An 18,286-nucleotide genomic window follows, 5' to 3' on the forward strand; every position below is an offset into this window, starting at 1 on the left:
CAAGTGTCCTGATAATGAATACACATGACCTCCAGCCTGGACGTCATGTGTACTCAGAATCCTGACACTTTGGAATCTTTTCTGTGAGATTCCAGCAAGCCACGCGTAATCTCGTGAGTATACGAGGTAAACGAGATTTAGTTTCCCTTGCTGGAAATCTCGCAGAAAAGATTCAGAAGTGTCAGGATTCTGAATACACATGACGTCCAGGCTGGATTTCATGTGTATTCATTATCAGGACACTTGTGTATGTGGCTGCACATCGTTCTAGTAAGAACACTATGTGCTGTGTAAATGAATGGAGAGGAGTGCATGATGCTGATTGGTCACTGATTGGTCGGCGTCACACACTTCTATTCACAACGCCCAGTTAGTAAAACAAGTAAACACGCCCAGTTAGAAACACAATACGCGCCCAGTTGGACATACGAACAAAAACACGCCCAGTTGTCCATTTCAAAGCTCATTTGCATATATATAAAATAGCTCATAACTTGGCCAAAAATGAAAGTTTTTAAAAAAACAAAACGTTCGTTATCTACATTGCAGCGCCGATCACATGCAATCGGAGATAGGGATTTGAGAATCTGGTGACAGAGCCTCGGTTAGCACAAAATGCATTTAGCACTGTTTTGTGTGCTGAAAAGTGTCAGAAACCCCGTGTATTTTGAACTAACCCCTGAGGAAGCCACATTGTGATACGTGTGGGGCTTTCAGTCCCCTCTTCCCCTCTTGGGTCAGGACGTAAATATGCTGGTTTGATGCAACATTTTTTTTCTTTTCAGATGCTCGTACACTAGGAACACTCTCTTCTCTTTCCTCTCTCTTCTCTTTCCTCGCTCTTCTCCTTCTCACTCACTCTCTCTCTTCTCTTTCTCTTCTCTCTCTCTTCTCTTTCTCCTCTCCTCTCTCTTCTCTTTCTCCTCTCCTCTCTCTTCTCTTTCTCCTCTCCTCTCTCTTCTCTTTCTCCTCGCTCTTCTCTTTGTCCTCTCTCTTCTCTTTGTCCTCTCTCTTCTCTTTGTCCTCTCTCTTCTCTTTCTCCTCTCCTCTCTCTTCTCTTTCTCCTCTCTCTTCTCCTCTCCTCTCTCTTCTCCTCTCCTCTCTCTTCTCTTTCTCCTCTCCTCTCTCTTCTTTCCTCTCTCTTCTCTTTCTCCTCTCCTCTCTCTTCTCTTTCTCCTCTCCTCTCTCTTCTCTTTCTCCTCTCCTCTCTCTTCTCTTTCTCCTCTCCTCTCTCTTCTCTTTCTCCTCTCCTCTCTCTTCTCTTTCTCCTCTCCTCTCTCTTCTCTTTCTCCTCTCCTCTCTCTTCTCTTTCTCCTCTCCTCTCTCTTCTCCTCTCCTCCTCTCTTCTCCTCTCTTCTCCTCTCCTCTCTCTTCTCTTTCTCCTCTCCTCTCTCTTCTCTTTCTCCTCTCCTCTCTCTTCTCTTTCTCCTCTCCTCTCTCTTCTCTTTCTCCTCTCCTCTCCTCTCTCTTCTCTTTCTCCTCTCCTCTCTCTTCTCTTTCTCCTCTCCTCTCTCTTCTCTTTCTCCTCTCCTCTCTCTTCTCTTTCTCCTCTCCTCTCTCTTCTCTTTCTCCTCTCCTCTCTCTTCTCTTTCTCCTCTCCTCTCTCCGTTCTCCTCTCTCCCCTCTCTCCTCCTCCTCCCTCTCTCCTCCTCCTCCTCCCCCCTCTCTCCTCCTCCTCCCCCCTCTCTCCTCCTCCTCCCCCCTCTCTCCTCCTCCCTCTCTCCCCGCAATTTGATGAATTTTTGGATTTTAAAAGTATGAAAGCAATCTTCTGCCTGTTACATCTTCTACCAGTTTTTATCAGTGTTTATTTATATATATATATATATATATATATATATATATATATATATATATACATACACATATACGTACACATATACGTCGGGTGGGGGAATATGGAGCGGGCTCACGGGCTGAGACCGCTCCATAGAGCGAGTGTGTCAGCTGTGTGTTACAGCCGACACTTCCGGGTAATGAGCGGGATCCCGTTGGAGCGCGATCCCGCTTGTTTAACCAGTTAAATGCCGCGTTCAATAGCGATCGCGGCATTTAAATGACTAAAAACAGGGGGGCGACCCCCTGTAACGTCCCAATGGCCCCCCCGCAGCGAGATAACGGGGAGCCGTTGGTTGGCACGGCTGCCTGTGGTGCCGTCTTTGTACTCCTATGAAGCCCTACTTCTGGCAGGGCTTCATAGGAGACTGTCAGAATCGCGATATACTGCAATACATTAGTATTGCAGTATTAGTACAGCTCGCCCCGCAAAAAATAAGCCCTCACACGGCTAAATCGACACAAAAATAAAAACTTTATGGGTCTCAGAATGTGGCGACAAAACTCAAATTTTATTTTTAACAATCAGTTTTTTCCTTGTAAAAGTAGTAAAACATAAAGAAAACTATATAAATTTGGTATCGCTGTAATCGTATTGACCCGCAGAATGAAGTTAACATGCCGTTTTTACCGTACGGTGAACGTCATAAAAACAAAACCACCCAAAAGGTTGAGGAATCGCTGTTTTTTTCCTATTCCACCCCACATATTTTTTTTTCTCGTTTCCCACTAAATTATACGGTACAAAAAAATGGTGCTGTGAAAATCTACGTCCCGCAAAAAAACAAGCCCTCATACGGCAATATTGATGGAAAAATAAAGGAGTTATGGCTTTTGGAATGTGGGGAGGAAAAAACAAAAGTGAAAATCCGAAAAATGGCTGCGGAGGGAAGGAGTTAAAGGCTGAAATGTCTATTCTTTTGTATCCACTCTTAGGGTATGTTCACACGAGGGCGTCTGTAACGGCTGAAATTACGGGGATGTTTCAGCCTGAAAACATCCCCGTAATTTCAGCCGTAACGGCATGTGCAGGCGCTTGAACGCCACGTCCATTACGGACGTAATTGGCGCTGCTATTCATTGGAGTCAATGAATAATGGCTCCAATTATGGCCAAAGAAGTGACAGGTCACTTCTTTGACGCGGGCGTCTATTTACGCGCCATCATTTGACAGCGGCGCGTAAATATACGCCTCGTGTGAACAGACAAACGTCTGCCCATTGCTTTCAATGGGCAGATGTTTGTCAACGCTATTGAGGCGCTATTTTCGGACGTAATTCGGGGCAAAAACGCCCGAATTACGTCCGTAATTAGTGCGTGTGAACATACCCTTATATTTGGCAAAAAAACTGCATGTGTGAGTCCAGCTAAAGGACTCTTTCAGACAAGCGTATTTTGCTTCCATATTCCATTGGATTTTTTTCTACCTGTAATTCAGAGCTAACGTTAATCAATGAGCCTATTCACATGGGCATATAAACTATGCGTGTATTCCAAAAATGCAGCATGCACTACATCCATCTGTGTTGTAAAACGCCCATTGAAGCCTATGGAAAGTGATTAAAATACCGATCCATTCGTGTTGCATCCATATGACATAGGTATTGCATCTGTTTTCCAAAGAGTCTGTCTCATGTTATTCAATTATCTCCCTAGAAGACGCCATCAGTAAGATGGATCTGTAATACTTATGCAAAACTATCTGTAATACGTCCATATTACGGATGTGTTCAACTATGCTCGTCTGACAGCCCAAACTCTAGGTACACAGCACTTTCTTGCATCCTCTTGAAACGTTTTGTTCTTTGTAACAACAATCGTACGTTTTGTTTTTTACAGATCCTTTTTTTTTCTTCTTTTAAAGGTGTTCATTTACATTACACGTTTGGAAAAAAACCCACGAATGTCAAACAGGATCGTGCAACAGGATGCCTATCATATTGCCATAGACTTGCATTGTACATAAAAACGGATACGACAGGGTCATGTTGTTCAACTGGGCAGAAAAATGAGACTGTCTCAGTATATCCTGTTGAAAAAAAACGGATCCTGACGGAAACTTGTCAAGCGGGCACAAACGGACACTTTAAACCATGATGGAAGCCCCATTGAATACCTGTGTTAACGGATCAGTTTGAAAAGGAATAATAAAAAATCTCACACGTTTCGACGGGAATGCCAATCGTGATGTGAACAGGCCCTGAGGAACTAATAATATAAAAGATATGTCATTTTTTTAGTGTGGTGCTTATTGTGTGATGTTTCACATATTTCTACATTTTGCTTTACGTGATGGAAATAAGGTGTCAGGGCTCGTGGGTATGATTTTAGCACCAAAAAGTAGAATTGCCCCAATATGTGTGTTCACTCCTGTTCATACGTCAGTCCACGTATGGTATGTATCCCTTTTAAGCTTGTGATAGTTATGTTTGAAATTCCTTGTCCACATAAGAAATGCCTAACATTACGAGTCATCCTTCACGGAAGTCAGTATTATATAGGGACAATTATGTTGCCAGCAGTTGCTATAGAAATTGTAAAATGACCTAGATTTCCTGTCTCAGAAAAAAGTTTTCCTTTAGGGCATGCCCAGACGTGGCGGATTTCTGCAGACACTGTCCGCATCAATGCCGCACATAATCCGCAACGCGGATTTTGCCCAAGTGCTACGGATTGCGTTGCGGATTTAGGTGCGGATTTCCTAAGCAAGTCTTCCAAAAAAGGCACTGACCTCATTTGTGAGGTCATTTCCTATGAGCATGTGCTGGACACACCCATGGCATGTATAAGTGTGGCCAGAAGGAGAAGTGAATCTGCCTGGAGAAGTATACTAGTCCGAAGTGTTGGCCAATGGCTGACATTCAGGAGCGACCAATTCACTTACGCCGACAAAATTTGATTCTGCTGCTGCGCACCATAGTGAGCATTGTCCGTCATTGGCAATGGCAACGTGTACGTAATATTTTGTCACCTACACACGTTCTAGGCAAAAGTATATGTTTCTGTCTGCTAATGATATAGTAACATGTTTCTTGGATTTCACTATCATTTTTATCACGCAGGTTGAGTAAAGAGGCCGTGTCCGACTGTGGGTTGACCCTTTGGTTGCTGTAAGATCAACCAAAGGTCATTTTGCACTTCTTTATCGCGATCTAAGAAGGTATATATTTAGGATACAAGCTTTCATTGTCACAGCCCCTGAGGTTCTGTTGGGTAGGCCAGTCGTGGTGTACGAGTTCGACATATGTTCTCTGATTTTTTTAGGGACTTCTGAAGGGGCAGTGCTTTTGCAATACTCCTGTGTTGGTGGTGTGCAGCCTACCCAGCAGTAATCCGTCTCATGTCCAAACAGTAGGCTATTCTGTCAATGATACTCCTATGGATTGCTAAATTGTCTGTTGGATGTGCTTCCTTTGAAAAAACAAAAATGCACGATGATTCAGATTTGACCTAAGTGTGTGTATTTGAGAAATCACATGTCTGAAAAGTGAGTATGAGGTTCAGGTTGCCTTTCTTTGTTCAGCACACCATAGCATATCAAACCACACAGTATGTCCTTCATGAAAGCGACCACACCGTGAACATTCTGTATCGTCCCCTTGATGCCCTTCCACATTTTGTCGCCCACACATTAAAAACGGCAAAGACACAAGGCAGAGTCAGCAATGTAACTTAAATTTTATGACACGTCAACACATCACAGACAGACGCCCTGAGAACAATCAGGGATGAACTTGGACCCTAAATACTCCCACAGGTACATTAGCGACCAACAAAAAAAGAAAACCTCATGCAACGTATGGTAGCGAGGAGGGGTCAATTGGGGAAACGAAGAGGGGACAGAGGAGGAGGTAGTGGGAGGAGGCATGTATGCCGCAGAGGTGGTAGGATGAATGTGAAGAGGTGGGAGAGAGGAAGAGTAAGAGGTGGGCAAAGGGTTTGGGTTTTTCATTCTCAGCCATGACTAAGGACGAGGCTATCGTCTGAAACGCGTAGGCTACACATCTATCTTCTTCCATCTACATCCACCCTACCCGCTGTGGGAATGAGACTCCCTGTTTTTACGCATATTTATCCAATAAAATTGGAACAAGATTCCATTTTAACCCATCTCTGAACAATTCTCCATTTTTTGCGCTGGATCTCAACTACTTCTTTGCTACAATTTCACCAACGTGTGCCGACACGAGGATCCGTGCGCAACAGGCATTTGAAATTCTTCTGCCTTAAGGTGAGCTGGAGGTCCCCTCCCATTTACTTTCTAAAGGGTTTGGGACATTGGGGTATGGACGGAAAGAGGAACCAGAAGGATGTCCATGAGACCAGGGGGAAAAATATGGATCGGGCTGCAGTGAGGGTGCAGAGGCAGGAGGTGGGGCGTGCGGCACAGCGGCAGACGGGTCAGCCCTACGCCCAGTCAACGTGCGCAGGTGGAATATTATATCGGCCACATCGGGTAGGGGCTGGGGGGCCTCAAATATATCAGCCAGCGCATAGGCACAGGTCATATATGCCGTCCGCCGAGTTTTGTCCATACCGCGACAGCGGCCAGCAAGGGAATACCCAAAATTGTGGTACTCATCCTCGGCCTCCACCCTCCGAATCATAGTTAGGGCTTGTGCCTCCACCGTGTTGGTCGGTTCCGATGTGGCCACGCGCTTTCGCCCACCCACTCGTTGCCTATGACGGGATGGTCCTGCTGGGGGGGCTGGAGAGGTGTGGTCACGAGGATCTGCTGGGGCCGGAGTTGACTCGTGGGGCACATCTTCCTCAGTCATGTCCCCCACCACATTGGCAGACGATGCTCCCAAGGGCTCCTGCTGCACCTGGGCAAGGGCACTCGCGGCGGGCGAGGTGGTACATTGCCCTGAGTTCTGCAAGCAAAAAAAAGACCACTGAGTTTTGGGAATGTTAACACATTTCTCGGACAGTTTGTCAGTCGCAAATATCGCTAACATTGCCGTTTGCCATTCTACACACACACGATCGGACAACAAGCTTGGGGGTGGAAACTAAAGACTCATTCTCTTCAGGAAGATAATGAGTTACATAAGCAACGCAGAGTGATATGTCATAATGTGTAAGGTCAAGGGACATTTTAGTGACGACAGTGGCAAATCCAAACAAACATGTCCACTGTAATCGACAAAGGAGGGAAATTGAAATCCGATTGATTGTAATCACGTGGTTCATGCGCTCCCTTTTAACCCAGGTGTGTGTGCAAATAGAGACTTACGTTTGTAGCTCCCTGCACAGAATCAGGAAAGCAAGTTCCTCATAGTGGGCAATCGTTGTGCAACGTGCCGGAGAGGAGCCACTTGCAGGTGTTTTGGACAGCTGTTCCGGAAACGGTCGCGGACTGTCCGCCATCTGTTGCGCACATCATTTTCTGGAAAAGGAATGATGTTTGAAAATTAGGGCATAGGGGATGAAGTAAGGTGTATCCAGAGCAATCGCTTCAAATGGCCTGGCCTGAGGATAGATCATCAATGCAACCACATCATTGGGTCAGAACTCGACTAGCCAGTGGTTATGGCTACGGCTGGGTTCCCACGACCTCTTTCCATCCGAAATGTAGGCATTTTACGGATATAATGACGCATGCCGAGACGGCTCCAATACGCTGGCAAACATCTGGCCATTGATTTGAATGGGCATATGTTTCTCCACGCTTTCAAGACGTACTTTCTGTCGTAAATTGGTGTGTCAAACACACAATTTAGGGACGTAAATAGGCCATGTGAACATACCCTTACAGTTGGAAGAAAGTGGTCAACAACTTCGCACGTGGCATAGTGACATGACAGTTGGTGTATGGTTTAGCTAGCCAGGAAAGGCCAAAGTTTTGAAGTGAATTTTCAGCATTCAAATGATGCAAAACAACGTTAGCATACAGTGTTTTAAAACGATCTGCATTACAAACTATATGCAAACTTACCAATCACTCCCTGCTCTCTCTCCAGCATCCCATCCCACTCGGGGTACAGACCGCGACACACGTAGGTCCATGCGTCCTCACGTGCATTCCGGTCACTATACCCAGCACTTGAGGTGTCCCAGATTTCTGGCCTATTATGCACCTACAAAATAAATACACAGTGCATATTGCAGTTTGCTTGGTACTCAGGATTAACATTGGATCTGTTACATGTTGATCTGCCTTAGAATATGTACATACTGCAGGTGCTGCTAGTGTTAAACCATACATACTAGTCCACTTGAAACAACATGACATTAACATATACATGTACTTACCAGATTTATCATGGCGGAAACTTCCATGTCCATCCGTCTATATCTAGCCATTGCAGCCTGGGTTCAGAGTTTTCTGTCTCCTCTAGTAAATTCCTGTCAGGCTGCAAGTCGAAAATGGCGGCTTCCTTTCCTCTACAGAATGATGACATATCCTGCTCCTGCTGGAAATCCGCACCGCAACACACCCGAAATCCGCACCACACATAACATGTGCGGACTTCATTGCGGAATTTAGAATCTCCATTGAAGTCAATGGAGAAATTCCGCAATGAGTCCGCAACCAGTCCGCCACAACTCTGCGACATCCCTTGCATGCTGCGGACACCAAATTCCGCACCGCAGCCTATGCTCCGCAGCGGAATTGTCCGCATCGTCTAAACGAACCCTACTAAATAGAAGTGGAAGTCAATGGAGAAACGGCTCCGCTGCGGATTAACGCTGCGGAGTGTCCGCAGCGGAATTCAAGAGCAATTCCGCCACGTGTGGCCATGCCCTAAGGCTCTATTCACACGACAGGGTCCGAGTGTTGGCCGATAAAAACGTCTGTTTTGGTCTGTTGTTATTTTTGGCAGTTTTGCATCAGTTTCTGTTCCGGGCCGTGTTTCTGTTTTTAACAGCCCGTTTTAACCCGTTTTGCATCAGTTTTTTTCCCTGACCGTTTTAAAGACGGATGAATTTAATTTGTACGTTTTTTGCCACATACTTCCCTCTGTAGATAATGCCACACACTGCCCTCTGTAGATACTGCCACAGCCCCCTGTAGGTAGTGCCACACAGCCGCCCTGTAGGTAGTGCCACACAGCCCCCCTGTAGGTAATGCCACACAGCCCCCCTGTAGGTAATGCCACACAGCCCCCCTGTAGGTAGTGCCTCCCAGCCCCCCCGCAGCTCCCGTGTACATAGTGCTACACAGTCCCCTTTTACATAGCACCCCCCTACCTTCCTGTAGATAGTGTAGCTGTAGGGGACCGTTCCAAGAGAAGTCCCTGACTTTAATGTCCATATATGGAGAGTGAGTTCAGGGACTTCTCCTTGAGCGGAAACACCGGCCATAGTGCCGGGGATTCCGCTTCAGGAGCAGGGGACCGCTCCAGGAAAAGTCCCGACGTGATTGTCCATATAAGTTGGGGACTTCTCCTGGAGCGGAATCCCGGCCACAGCTTCGGCAACGCTGTAGCTGGGGATTAGGGATTAAACTCCTACAAGGAGCAAAAAAAATCCCCTCTTCCTCACATGCACTGTGAGGAGGGGAAGAGAGGGAGCGGCAGAAAGCTCGGCTGTCACTTGGATCACATCTGAGTGACAGCCGTACTTTACACGTCCCCATAGACTTCTTTGGGGGCCGGGAGAACGGTTGAAAATAGGGCATGCTCCATTTTTTGACAGGCCGGTTTACCGGGCCGTCAAAAAATCGCCCGTGTAAATAGCCCCATTTGGGATCTATTGTTGCTGCAGTGGCCGTGTGACGGCCGTTCAAAAAACGTTCGTCACACGGCCAGGAATGCCTGTTTTCTTACCTAAAATAAATATAAACCATACGGCTAAATACAATATTTTGAAATGCTTAGACCTAGGGATGCACGATGCATCGAAACTTCGATAATGTTTCGATGCCGTGCACCCCCAAACGGTTCGATACCGTTATTTCATGTATTTCGATATTAAGCTGTGCGGCCGCAAAGCTCAGTTTAGTAACACATGAATGTATGAGAGCGGGGCTGAGGCTGTGTGATACAGCCATTGCCCTTGTCCTGACAAGTGCGTGGGGTCAGGATGATGCGATGTGGCCAGCGCTGCACTAATGAGCGGCGGCACTGAAGACCGAACTTGGCGAGCGCACTGCAAAACACCCCCATGTTCTGTCTTCAGTGCCTGTGCTCATTATTGCAGCGCCGGACGCATCACCCCATGCTGACCGCGTGCGTACTTACTGTCAGTAGCGGGGTAATGATTGTATTACACAGCTGCAGCCCCGCTGGCGGAGATCAGAGAAACCTCTCATCTCCACCGTTATTCCCCAGAATGCTGCGATCAAAGCTGGCTGCAGCATTCAGGGGAAAATGAAAAGTGGGAATGCCCTTGGATCGCATCCCAGGAATCCCTGTGTTGCGATTGAGGGACATACCATATATAGGCAGACAGCCCAGGGTCCATTGAAGGACCCCAGGGCTGGCTGACCATATTTCTTGTTGTTAGGGCATACTTGGGTATGTCCTAACAACTGCCTGTGTACTATCCGTGCACAGGCTAATGTACTGTAATATAGATATATGCCAGTACATTAAAGTTTAAAAATAAAGTAAAAACAAAGTAATATTAAATGTAAAAAAAATACACATACACCTTCACAACAATTTTTTTGCGTCATTTATGATGTGAACGCTGTAAAAAAAAAACAAAAAAAACTGCTTTCTTTCACTTATTGTGAGGCACGAGGTGCGATGAATTTAACCTCCATGTGCCTTACATTAATAGTAATTAACCCCATCATGTACCTTTACACATTAACCCATTATGACTGAGCAACATGATGGGGTTAATTACTATTAGGCCTTATTCACACGAACGTAGTTCACAGCCGTGATACTCGCTTGAAAATCACGCGCGTCGCATGGACCTATGTAACTCAATGGGGCCGTTCAGACAGTCCGTGATTTTCACGCAGCGTGTGTCCGCTGCGTAAAACTCAGGACATGTCCTAAACTTGGGCGTTTTTCGTGCATCACGCACCCATTGAAGTCAATGGGTGCGTGAAAATCACGCGGGGCACACGGATGCACTTCCTCGTGCTGCGGGTGATTCGCGCAACAGTTGTTAAAGAAATGAAAGGACAAATAAAACCACCTTCATTTCTGTTTATTAACATAAAAACTGTCATAACGATGTCATATGCGCGAAAATCACGCAGCCACGCACCAACTACTGATGACACACGGCACTGCAACACCCAAAAGACGCTGCATTTTTGCGCTAGCAAAACGCACACGTTCATGTGAATAAGGCCTTAATGTGAGGCACATTCAAAATTCATCACACCTCGCACCTCACATCAGAAAATGGAAGAACTTATTTTATTTTTTATTACTGTTGGCAAAGTATTGTTTTGGTATCGAAATCGCAATACTACACAAAGTATCGGTATCGAAGTCCAAATTCTGGTATCGTGACATCCCTTCTTAGACCTAGTTCACACACGGTATTTTGCAGGCAGAAAAAAATCTGCCTCAAAATTCCTTCAGGAACGCTTTTTCTGCCTCCCATTGATTACACTGGGAGGTCAGAGGTGGAACAGCGGCAAGAAAGGACATGCCACTTTTTTCTTTTTGCGAGCAGCTAAAAGCCGCCTGGGAAAATAAAGCCTCCGTCTCCCATTGAAATTAATGGGAGGCAACTTCGGCTGTTTTTTTACGCTCATTCCGAGGCTGTCAAAATCGGCTCCAAAAAATTCAGGGTGTTTTAGTGGTTCTAGCCAAAACCAAGAGTGGATCCAAACCAGAAGAGAAGTGATCCACACTTGTGTTAAAGGTTTTAGAGGACTAGATGGCTGTTCTCATTATTCCTTAGGGTATGTTCACACCCACTGTTTTCAGACGTAATTCAGGTGTTTTACGCCTCGAATTACGCCTGAAAAAACGGCTCCATTACGCCTACAAACATCTGCCCATTGCTTTCAATGGGTTTTACGATGTTCTGTTCAGACGAGGTGTAATTTTACGCGTCGCTGTCAAAAGACGGCGCGTAAAAAGACGCCCGCGTCAAAGAAGTGCATGTCACTTCTTGGGATGTTTTTGGAGCCGTTTTTCATTGACTCCATTGAAAAACAGCTCCAATAACGTCCGTAAAAAACACCCCGAAAAACGCGAGTTGTTAAAAAACATCTGAAAATCAGGAGCTGTTTTCAGGCGAAAACAGCTTCGTAATTTCAGACGTACTTTGCTACTGCGAGTGAACACACCCTTAGGGTATGTTCACACGATAAGCAAAATACTTCTGAAAATACGGAGCTGTTTCCAAGGGAAAACAGCCCCTGATTTTCAGACGTTTTTTGAGCAACTCAAAAAAAACTGCGTTTTTTACGGCAATTTTTGGAGCTGTTTTCAATAGACTCTATGGGAAATCGGCTCCAAAAATGTCCCAAGAAGTGTCGTGCACTTCTTTTGTTGAGCCGTCATTTTACGCTCCTTATTTTGACAGCGACGCGTAAAATGACAGCACTTGTGCACAGAACATCGTAAGACCCATTGCAAGCAATGAGCAGATGTTTGCCGACGCATTGGAGCCGTCTTTTCAGGCGTAATTTGAGGCGTAAAACGCCTCCATTACGCCTGAAAAGTGGTCGTGTGAACATACCCTTATTGTTCAGGGTATGTTCACATGGCATATTTTCGGGCCGTAAACGGCCGAAAAATCGGAAGCAGAACGCCTCCAAACATCTACCCATTGTTTGCAATGGGAAAATGGCGTTATGTTCCTATAGGCCGTTTTTTTACCCGGCCGTTTTGAAAAACGGTCGCGTAAAAAAACGGCCGCGAAAAAAGAAGTGCAGGACACTTCTTGGGACGTTTTTGGAGCCGTTTTTCATTGACTATTGAAAACAGCTCCAAAAACGGCCGTAAAACCGCAGCGAAAATCGAGAGTGGCATAAAAAACGTCTGAAAATCAGGAGCTGTTTTCCCTTGAAAACAGCTCCGTATTTTCAGACGTTTTTGACTCCGCGTGTGAACATAGCCTCACAAGTGCCGCAGGTTTTGAAACACTGGGGGAGATTTACTAAGCAAAATGGGCTAGAATTTTGTTAAAAAATTGCGCCAAAAAAAAATGGTGTGCACCAAATTTATTCTGTTTTTGTACCTTCCTATACAGTTTTGAAAATCGTCTAGAATAATGGGCGTTGTAAAAGACGCGTAGTAAAAGGCACTAGATTTGTTAATATTGATGTAAAGTGTGCCAGCAATGAGGCAAAATAATGTCGAGAAAAGCATCTAACGTTTCTAGCAAGATGCACCAAATTTATCATGCAGCATTCGCCACTGTGATCGATTTGGCGCAGTTTCTGCTTGTCTGGTCTAGTTTTATCTTGTCTAACTTTAAGACGGTATTAATAAATCTCCCCCTGTGCTTTACATGTGAAACAGTATTTCAAGACATGCAATACTCGTCTCATCAACGAATTCCGTGAGATACCACCAAAACAGGTGCGAACTTTTACGCAAATGTGAAATGTGCTGGATATACAAACTGAACACCATCACCCCTGAATAAGGCACTTGAAAATGTTTTGCATAGAATAAAATCTTTATTTTTATTTCTTTTAGAGATTCCTTTATTTGTATCGTTTATTTGTGTCCTTGGGTGTTGACCTCTTAACGACCGCCCACCGTCTTTTGAAGGGAGGTGGTGAAGGTGCTTCGTGTACAGCGACGTCTTTTGGCGTCGCTGTAGAAAAGGCTGATGGTGTTCAGTTTGGCTCCTGTGAGTGCTCGTCTTCTCGTCTTACAGCTCCTGAACTTAGAGCAGCCTGCTAAATACAGCAGTGGTCGGGAAACATTCTGACCCCAGCTGTTTAACCCTTTGATCGCTGTGGTCCGTGACGCAATTGAAGACTGGGGAATCCCTCTGCAGTCGGCCCTGGGGACTTAGAAAGGACCCCAGGGCTGTCTGTTTAGTTTACGTGCTGTTAGGGCACACTATGTGCTGCCGTAACAGAAGCCTGTTTCATAGTGACACCGTATAATGTATTAGTATACAAGAGTACGCTAACACATTATAAGTAAAAAATAGTTATCCCTTAAGCCCTTAGTGACCAGACCATTTCAGCAATTTTTTTTTCATTGTCGCATTTAAAGTGCTCTAACTTTTTTAATTTTCCATCTACATAGCTGTATGAGTACTTTTTTTTATTTTTTTTGCAGGATTAGTTGTATTTTTTAATGGCACCATTTTGGGGTACATATCATTTTTTTATTACCTTTTTTTGGGGGGAATAGCAAAATAAACAGCAATTCCGCCATTGTTCTATGCATTTTAAATTCACGCCGTTCACCGTGCGGCGTAAATAACAAGTTACCTTTATTCTATGGGTCAGTACGATTCCGGCGATACCACATATGTATATATGATTTACGACTTTTGCACGATAAAAACACTTTTGAACTAAAATTATTTGTTTTTGCATCATCGCTTTCCAAGAGCCGTAACATTTTTTCGTTTCCCATCAATGTAGTGATATGTGGACTTGTTTTTTGCGGGACAAGTTGTAGTTTTCATTGGTATTTTTTCGGGGTTCATGGAATTTATTGATTAAATTTTATTATGACTTTTTTTGGAGGCAATAGAGGAAAAAAGCAATTCCGCCATAGTTTTTTGCCTTTTCTTTTATGGCGTTCACCTTGCGGTTTAAATTACATGTTAACTTCATTGATTGGGTAATTACGGTCACGTCGATACCATATATGTGCATTTTTATTTCTTTTTTTACACTTTTACTAAATAAAACCACTTTTTTTTACTCATCTCTATTAATAATTTTTATTTCATATTAATTACTTCTTTTATTAGTCTCTCTAGAGGACTTCACTATGCGATCTTTAGATTGCAGATATAATGCTTTGGTATACTTAGTATACCAGAGCATTACTGCCTGTCAGTGTAAAACCGACGATGCTCCTGCGGGAAGGTGTCTGGGCCGTAGAAAGCCTCTGCAAAAGATAGGCAAGCAGAAATAGACAGAGAGGCAGCACTTCCAAAAATATCAGCTTTTAATCACCCGTGCGACATTTCAGTCCGACTGGACCTTTCTTAAGGCTGTGCGTGGCCGGCCGTGCCCGTAATCGTGGACCGAGATTATGGGCACGGGCGGACCAAGATTACGGGCACGGCCATGTGCATGAGGCCTAACCCTAAGAGAAGAGAGAGGAAAAGCAGAGGACAAACAGCCAGGAGCAACGTGCTGTCAGATCTACGGCAGAAGCAGCCGCACAGCCAGCTATGTACAGGAGTTGCACAGACTCTACAGCATCAAATTGACAGGACATTTTTTCATGAAGACCATTTAGAAAGTTGCTTAATTTTGCATTTAGAAATCAGATGAACCTAAAAAAAAACAGTGCAAGAGTATACGATTAGGAAGTTGATTGATGGAGACATGGGGATTTCTTTACCCCTTTTCATGTGACCTTCCCCACCCAATACACACTATACCGGGACAAACTCCGCTTTAGGGAAATAGCATCAGGGAAAAAGGTGCCAGGGGCACAATTCGGTTCTAGTACTCGCACTCTGTTTTGACATCTAGGTGGACTGCTGCCTAACGTCAACCTGTGACTCCATTATTTAAAGAGGCTCTGTCACCAGATTTTGCAACCCCTATCTGCTATTGCAGCAGATAGGCGCTGCAATGTAGATTACAGTAACGTTTTTATTTTTAAAAAACGAGCATTTTTGGCCAAGTTATAACCATTTTTGTATTTATGCAAATGAGGCTTGCAAAAGTCCAAGTGGGCGTGTTTAAAAGTAAAAGTCCAAGTGGGCGTGTATTATGTGCGTACATCGGGGCGGTTTTACTACTTTTACTAGCTGGGCGTTCTGACGAGAAGTATCATCCACTTCTCTTCAGAACGCCCAGCTTCTGGCAGATCACGCTGTGACGTCACTCACAGGTCCTGCATCGTGTCGGACGAGCGAGGACACATCGGCACCAGAGGCTACAGATGATTCTGCAGCAGCATCGGCGTTTGCAGGTAAGTCGATGTAGCTACTTACCTGCAAACGTGTCATAACTTGGCCAAAAATGCTCGTTTTTTAAAAATAAAAACGTTACTGTAATCTACATTGCAGCGCCGATCTGCTGCAATAGCAGATAGGGGCTGCAAAATCTGGTGACAGAGCCTCTTTAAGTGAGGTAATTGTCTGCTAAGATGTCAAAGTCGTCTGACAGCGCTGGAGTGTGTGGATTGTGCCCCTTGTCTCCCAATGTAGAACCAACACTCTGTCTGGACACCTGGGGCTCCAGGTAAAACATTTTGGACCTGTCACCACTCCTAAAATTTATATTTTAGTAAATACTTGTATTCCCCATAATATAAAAATTCAGGAACATTCTTCGAACTCTGCGTTATGACATTGCTCTTTTATTCCTCCTAGAAATTAATGAATAAATTGACAACTGGGTGTGTCCCTACACAGACTAACAATGTCCATTCAGTGCTTATTGTACGGACACACTCCTTTGACGGGGAATGGTTAGGGTATGTTCACACGAGGTCATTACGTCCGTAGGAGTCCCTGCCTCGATGCCGGACAACTGTCCCGTACTGAAAACATGATTACAGTACGGGACAGTTGTCCGGCAGCGAGGCAGGGGCTCCTAGCGTCGTACATAACTATGATGCTAGGAGCCCGGCGCCCTGCACTGTGTTCGGTCTGGTACTTGCGGCCAAAATACGTCCGTCAATTACGGACGTAATGAACTCGTGTGAACATACCCTAACACTGAGTTGTCAATTTATTCATACATTTCTAAAAGGAATAACAAAGGAACAACTCAAGTTCTAAGAAAATATGCCCGAGAATTGTTATTTCATGGGTAATACAAGCATTTACTGAAATAGACGTGTCCGCAGAGGTGACGGGTCCTCTTTAAGTTAATATAGTAAAATTTTAAAATAGAAAATTCGGAATAATCTGGTATACTTATGTTTAGTGACGGTGCATGTTTGTACACGCATTGTTGGTACTTCAAGAGTGCACTGTCGGAGTCTGTTCCATCATTTATATCTGCTACACATATGATTATTGTCATTTTAATGCTTTTTGGAAGATAACGGCCCCGGGATCCATGCCGCCAGGGATGCTCTGTGGACATGCTGTTGTGGACCTGAAGTCCTAGACTATCCGGTAGATTCCAATCTAATTTGGGACTATTTTTTCCCATGCCAGGTCTCCGGTGTCATACTAACATATTTTTTACTGTACTTATTACAAGAGTAACAGCAGTCCACCAAAGTAAGTGTGGTCGCCCCTGTTCCCCAAAACACAGGAGTAGATCTAAAAAGAAGCAAAAGTATAAAGGAAAGACTGATTTGTCTCCTCTCTTTTGGATCCACTCCTGTGTTTGCCTCAGATCTGCAGAATATGTTGGTGCTATATAAGCAACAGGAAATAAAAAAACAGCATATGTTTATTACAACTCATACAGACAACTCAGAGAGCGATAGATTTTAAATGCAAATAATGACACTTTCATATATACACGTACATGTATTTTTTTCCCTCTACTTATTTCCTAACTGCTGTAGTAATATAAAAAGAATGTTTTGGCAGTTTACTGTGGTCAATCATTTTTTTTGTTAGTTTTCAAATAACACTATAAGGCCTTATTCACACGAACGTGTAATACGTCCGTGTGACGGCTGGTAAAACAACGGCCGTCACACGGACCTATGTAATTCAGGGGGGCCGTTCACACGGCCGTTGTTTGAACGGAATGTGTGAAGGGTGCGTGACATGTCCTATTTTTTTGAGATTCATGCATCCGTCCATTGAGTCTAGTCTATGGGGGATGCGTGATAACGCGACCCGTATCGTACAGCACGGATGCAGCTCGGACGAGATGCGATACACTCGTGTGAATCTAGCCTTAACCTGTAGGTAAAATACTGGACCAAGGGAACCAGCTTCTTGGGCGTCCACCCCCCTTGAAAAGAGGGACTGATACTGGGCAATAAATATGTTGGTCACTTGACATTACGTCTCTATGGATCACTGCAGCCCATACTATGACTAAGAACTGAACAGCAGTTCAAAACACGTCAGAAATCTGCCTATCATTGCCGTGTGAAAAGACTTTTATGGTTCATCTGCAGTACATGTAGTGGTGGAGTTCCTCAGCCGAAACATTCCTATGATAATTATATTAGAATGTAATTTCGTGAACATTCCCAGGGTAGTTTGAAAGCAAACCAGAAAACCCATTTAAGGCCTGGATCCCATGGGTTGGATACGCTGCGTAAAAGCTGCGCAGCGTCTCCGACCTGGAACCCACAGCACCTTCCGTCAAAAAAACTGCACCACATTGTGATGTGGTTTTTCAAACGTAGCCCCTCCCTTTTCTCTGTGCGTAGTCCAACCGGCCAGGGTGATGTTGCAGGGCATGTGATGCTGCAGCCTGTGATTGGCTGCAGCGGTCACATGGGAC

The 18,286-nt window shown here is 44.7% G+C and overlaps 1 long non-coding RNA gene across 1 annotated transcript; it reads left to right on the top strand.

The window, feature by feature from the left end:
- The first annotated feature begins 2,991 nt into the window (after window positions 1-2,991).
- Window positions 2,992-4,072, top strand: LOC142759392 (uncharacterized). Its single transcript, XR_012883133.1, has 2 exons — window positions 2,992-3,599; window positions 3,701-4,072. It is a non-coding gene; the product is annotated as an uncharacterized LOC142759392 (long non-coding RNA).
- The last annotated feature ends 14,214 nt before the right edge of the window (window positions 4,073-18,286 follow it).

This window comes from Rhinoderma darwinii, chromosome 4 (genome assembly GCF_050947455.1).
Source record: "Rhinoderma darwinii isolate aRhiDar2 chromosome 4, aRhiDar2.hap1, whole genome shotgun sequence".
Taxonomy (NCBI): Eukaryota; Metazoa; Chordata; class Amphibia; order Anura; family Rhinodermatidae; genus Rhinoderma; species Rhinoderma darwinii.